General features: G+C 47.7%; 1 protein-coding gene across 2 annotated transcripts in view; it reads right to left on the bottom strand.

Moving 5' to 3' along the window:
* Nucleotides 1-4,596: 4,596 nt before the first annotated feature.
* Nucleotides 4,597-5,818, bottom strand: part of ntn5 (netrin 5) — an 18,637-nt gene continuing 17,415 nt past the window's right edge. For both annotated transcript variants that reach the window (XM_029666815.2, XM_029666814.2), the window contains one exon: nucleotides 4,597-5,818. This exon is cut by the window's right edge and continues 696 nt beyond it. The gene's annotated coding sequence lies outside the window, so the exon portion shown is untranslated.

Here is a 5,818-nt window from a genome sequence, read left to right as displayed (position 1 = left end):
CGCATGTGGCAAATCAGGTTTGATTTGATTTGACACCATCACTGCTGCACCCACCCCAATTGGGGGTCCTTTTGAGGCCCCACTCCCACACCACCTGGACAGGGTAGGCTAATGTTACCTCTCCCCCTCAGCCTTTTGATCCCTAATCCCACCTATCCTTAACCCTGCCCCCCCCCCCCCCCGACCCTTTCTCCTCCTTCTCCCTCTCTCTCCCACCACACATTCCCACAGACTCTGAGCGTTTCAGGAAGCCCATTGCATGGTGTCAGATGTGTGCGTGTGTGTGTGCCTGCCTGCCATAACAACGTCCAGACCGCGCCTGGAAACAAAGAAACGCGGAACCCTCGCTATGGCCCCTGGTGTCATAAATCACCTGTCCCCACTAACCCTGCGACTGCCAAAATAAGGTTCCCATTGCAAACTACAAACACATCATAGCACAATGGAGCTGGAGCCTGGAGAAGCTGTGTCTGAATAGTAGAGGGGAACAGACATCCATGACCAAAGGCTTCAGAGGACAGACAGGACTATATAATATCTTTAGGGTGGAAGGATAGGTAGAGGTGGTTAGACAGAGCAAAGGCGAAAGTATGTCATGCATTAACCCAGAATGAATGGACAACACCTGTGTGTGTCACTTTGTTATAGTCAAAGGATATAACTGGGTTGTACAGTAACAGTATAAAAATATATGCCACTGAAAGTGAGCTGTGCTGTATTTGTAACCCCCTGTAGCTAGCTGTAGAGAGAGAGGGGGCCTGGTTGACAGAGGGTTGGGTTGGGGGTCAGAGAGAGGAGGCCTGGTGGACAGAGTGGTAGGTTGGGGGCCAGAGAGAGGGGGCCTGGTGGACAGAGGGTTGGGTTGAGGGGGCAGAGAGGGGGCCTGGTGGACAGAGGGTTGGGTTGGGGGCAGAGAGAGGGGCCTGGTTGACAGAGGGTTGGGTTGGGGGCAGAGAGAGGAGGCCTGGTGGACAGAGTGGTAGGTTGGGGGGCAGAGAGAGGGAGGCCTGGTGGACAGAAGGGTGGGTTGGGGGCAGAGAGGAGGGGTGGGAGAGAGAGGTGGGGGGTGCGAGGGGCAGGAGTTGGCCAAAGTCGAGGCACGCTTGATTAGTCCTAATCTGGGGGGACTCGGGTTGCCGTGGCCGCAGCGTGTCCGTATGGAAAGCATGCGGGCAGCGGATCAGAAGGATTGACCTCTCCCTTTCAGGTTAACAGAAGCTGTGTGTGTGTGTGTGTGTGTGTGTGTGTGTGTGTGTGTGTGTGTGTGTGTGTGTGTGTGTGTGTGTGTGTGTGTGTGTGTGTGTGTGTGTGTGTGTGTGTGTGTGTGTGTGTGTGTGTGTGTGTGCGTGCGCGTGCGTGCGTGCGTGAATGAGGTGAAGCCACACAGCTCGTTGAACTTCGTCTTGGGTGTTTGATTCTGAGAATGTGTGTGTCTGTGTGAGAAAGAGAGAGAGACTGAGGGAAGAAAGAGGGAGAGAAAGGACAGGTGAAGAGAGAAAGAAATAGAGGAGAGAGGGGGAGAGAGAGAGAGGAAATAATAAGGGAAGATAGGGGAGAGTTTGCAGGAGGTCTAATTAAACTTTGGCTCTGGCTGCGGTGCAGACCTCATGCCTCGTAAAAGCCTCTCTCACAGGCAGTAAACATGGCACCTCTCGACAACACACAGAGGCAGTTACAAACACCATGTAGCAGCTAATCCCTCACGCGCGCGTTTAAACAAATCAAAATATGTTTTATATTTCAGTTTCTTCAAAGTAGCCACCCTTTGCCTTGATGACAGCTTTGCACACTCTTGGTAATCTCTCAACCAGCTTCACCTGGAATGCTTTTCCAACAGTCTTGAAGGAGTTCCCACACATGCTGAGCACTTGTTGGCTGCTTTTCCTTCACTCTGCGGTCCAACTCATCCCAAACCGTCTCAATTAGGTTGAGGTCGGGTGATGGTGGAGGCCAGGTAATCTCATGCAGCACTCCATTACTCTCCTTCTTGGTCAAATAGCCCTTACACAGCCTGGAGGTGTGTTGTGTCATTGTCTTCTTGAAAAGAGATGATAGTCCCACTATGCGCAAACCAGATGGGATGGTGGATCGTTGCAGAATGCTGTGGTAGCCATGCTGGTTAATTGTGTCTTGAATTCAAAATAAATCACAGTGTCACCAGCAATGCACCAGCACACCATCACCCCTCCTCCTCCATGCTTCACGGTGGGAACCAAAAATCTCAAATTTGGAGTCATAAGACCAAAGAACAGATTTCCACCAGTCTAATGTCCATTGCTTGTGTTTCTTGGCCCAAGTCTCTTCCTTTTATTGTTGTCCTTTAGTAGTGGTTTCTTTGCAGCAATTTGACCATGAAGGCCTGATTCAAGCAGTATTCTCTGAACAGTTAATGTTAAGTTGTGAAATTTTCAGGATTGACTGACCTTCATTGACTGACCTTTGCTTATTTGAGCTGTTCTTGCCCTAATACTATCTTCTGTATACCACCCCTATCTTGTTAAAACACAACTGATTGGCTAAAACGCATTAAGAAGGAAATAAATTCCCCAAATGAACTTTTAACAAGGCACACCTGTTAATTGAAATGCATTCCAGGTGACTATCTCATGAAACTGGTTGAGAGAATGCCAAGAGTGTCCAAAGCTGTCATCAAGGCAAAGGGTGGCTACTTTGAAGAAACTGAAATATAAAACATATTTTGATTTGTTTAAAACTTTTCGGGTTACTACATATGTATTATTTCATATTTGTATTGTCTTCACTTGTATTGTCTTTACTCTACAATGTAAAAAATAGTTTTTTAAAAAAGGGAGAAAAAGCCTTGAATGAGTAGGTGTGTCCAAACTTTTGACTGGAACTGTGCGTGTGGAGGCTAAACTTACACTTGCTACCGTCCCTCATGCATGTGTGCTTTATATTTTTTTGTCAGTGTTTACATTACATATGTAAATAGCAAAAAGCGTAACGTTTACAAACTGTATTGCAAAGCTTGTCTGAATAAACCATAAGACAACTTGAATGCTGTAGGCTTACAGTGGTTGTGTACTCAGTGCTTGCAGGTCACTAGCGTGTGTGTGTACGTGTGTGTGTAAGCGTTAGTGTCTGTGTGTGTGTGTGTGTGTGTGTGTGTGTGTGTGTGTGTGTGTGTGTGTGTGTGTGTGTGTGTGTGTGTGTGTGTGTGTGTGTGTGTGTGTGTGTGTGTGTTGGGGGAGTTTTCAGATCAAACTCACTGTCGTCAGGGGGTCAACTGTGAAGACGGCTGCTGACAGGTGTTCCTGGAAAAACAGAGCAGGTGCATCTCTCTCTCTCTCTCTCTCTCTCTCTCTCTCTCTCTCCCAACCCTCTCTCTCTCCCCAACCCTCTCTCTCTCTCTCCCAACCCTCTCTCTCTCTCTCCCAACCCTCTCTCTCTCTCCCAACCCTCTCTCCTCTCTCTCCCAACCCTCTCTCCTCTCTCTCCCAACCCTCTCTCCTCTCTCTCCCAACCCTCTCTCCTCTCTCTCCCAACCCTCTCTCTCTCTCTCTCCCAACCCTCTCTCTCTCTCCCAACCCTCTCTCTCTCTCTCTCTCCCAACTCTCTCTCTCTCTCCCAACCCTCTCTCTCTCCCAACCCTCTCTCTCTCTCCCAACTCTCTCTCTCTCCCAACCCTCTCTCTCTCCCAACCCTCTCTCTCTCACTCCCAACCCTCTCTCTCCCAACCCTCTCTCTCTCTCTCTCTCTCCCCAACCCTCTCTCTCTCCCAACCCTCTCTCTCTCTCTCCCAACCCTCTCTCTCTCCCATCTCTCTCTCTCTCCCAACCCTCTCTCTCTCCCAACCCTCTCTCTCTTTCTCCCAACCCTCTCTCTCTCCCAACCTTCTCTCTCTCTCTCCCAACCCTCTCTCCTCTCTCTCCCAACCCTCTCTCCTCTCTCTCCCAACCCCTCTCTCTCTCTCCCAACCCTCTCTCTCTCTCTCCCAACCCTCTCTCTCTGTCTTTTTCTGTCTCTCTGTCTTGCATTCACACTCTCATCTTCTCCACACACGCACACACACAAAGATACACACACACAGCCACAGACACTCTCCCTCCCTCTGTGTGTGGGATACCCTAGAGAGGTCATCAGTCAGCGAAGCTATTTTTCTCCTCATTTTATTTTCAATCACAGGAAACATCACAACATGGGCCAACCAATCACAGGCTATATCGCAACATGGGCCAACCAATCACAGGCTACATCGCAACATGGGCCAACCAATCACAGGCTGGCTGCATCATAACATGGGCCAACCAATCACAGGCTACATCACAACATGGGCCAACCAATCACAGGCTACATCGCAACATGGGCCAACCAATCACAGGCTGGCTGCATCATAACATGGGCCAACCAAACACAGGCTACATCACAACATGGGCCAACCAATCACAGGCTACATCGCAACATGGGCCAACCAATCACAGGCTACATCACAACATGGGCCAATCAGTCAGCCATACAAGCTATAAGAACAACATGACAACTCACAATTGGGAGCTCCTTCATAGGTCTCACCCCTCACTCTTACTCCCTCCCCTCCTCACTCATACCTCTCACCCCTTCCCCTCCTCACCCCTTCAACCACTTTCCCCTCTTCACCCCTCCTCACCCTTTCCTCAGGGCTGGGGTGCTATACGTATTTTCCAGACCAAAACAGAATGCATGACATCACATTTGACCAATGCTTTTTTAGATGTATATCTCTAGTTCTAAATGTCTGTGGTAGGATTCATGCTCTATCTGAGAGTCATATTCTATCTTAGAGCGACTCAACGTTCCTCTAAATGGCAGTTCGTTGGTGTCAGTTTCTTAGACTATGGTTGCATCGCTCCAACCCCATGGGAACTGTGCCTCCGTGAACATACGTTTGTGTCACTTGACCCGATGTTGTGTATCTGCCACTGAAAGGAACTCTCAACCGAAGTGGTGTGACAAGCACAAAGTAGGACAGTCAGTTGTAGACAGTATTTGTACAGTACTATATTACATGAAAAGCACCTTTATTTTCATCTCAAAGGTCATTTTGTGAGGTAGAGTGTTATAGAGTCCACGGCTATGGAGAAGTCATAGTCTGACAGGCGTGGTGGCGAGGCGTCGGTGAGACGCCTTCAAACCTACTCAATCATATGTCTGTATTATTTGATTCTTGTTTGTTTTGCTTTTTCAAGCGCTTTGAGATTATTTTAGTAATGAAAAGTTGAATCAATTATTATTAGTAGTAGTGTGTACTTTGGGACACATATTGCCCATACTGTATTGACATAAATACATATATGTATGTCAGTTTACTATACATTTATTGTAATCGTGATCCATCCCAAAGCACCCTGGATCTATTCTTGCCTTTAAATATACCTAAACGTTTCTAAGCATAAATACGATTCAGATACTTTTTCAAGAAAACATTTGACTTTATGTAATTCAATAAAAACACCCATTTTCACTTTTACAGTGTTCATTCACTCTCAACAATACTAAGCCGATTCAGTAGAAAAACATTGTAATAGCAAAGTTTGAGTCCTTTTCTCCATGACTCTGTTTTTAGCTCAAGCACCTGGATGTTTGATTTCTGAACCGATGACCAACCTGCTCCCTCTCATCTCCTCATTGGAAGTTGAAAGATGGCGGGAACAACTGATCACCCCTCCGTTTCTCTGGACATTGGACACCCAGTGCTTACACAGTCTGACAGAGACCACTTGCTCCCTCTCTCCTCTCTCCCTTCTCCATTCATCACTCACCCCCCTCTCCTTATGAGAAGAACTGCAAAGGGATATAGCCCATCTATTTGACAATATTA

This window comes from Oncorhynchus nerka, linkage group LG8, assembly GCF_034236695.1.
Source record: "Oncorhynchus nerka isolate Pitt River linkage group LG8, Oner_Uvic_2.0, whole genome shotgun sequence".
Lineage (NCBI taxonomy): Eukaryota > Metazoa > Chordata > Actinopteri > Salmoniformes > Salmonidae > Oncorhynchus > Oncorhynchus nerka.
Note: the sequence above shows the minus strand (reverse complement) of the source record. Positions and strands in the feature narration are given on the sequence as shown.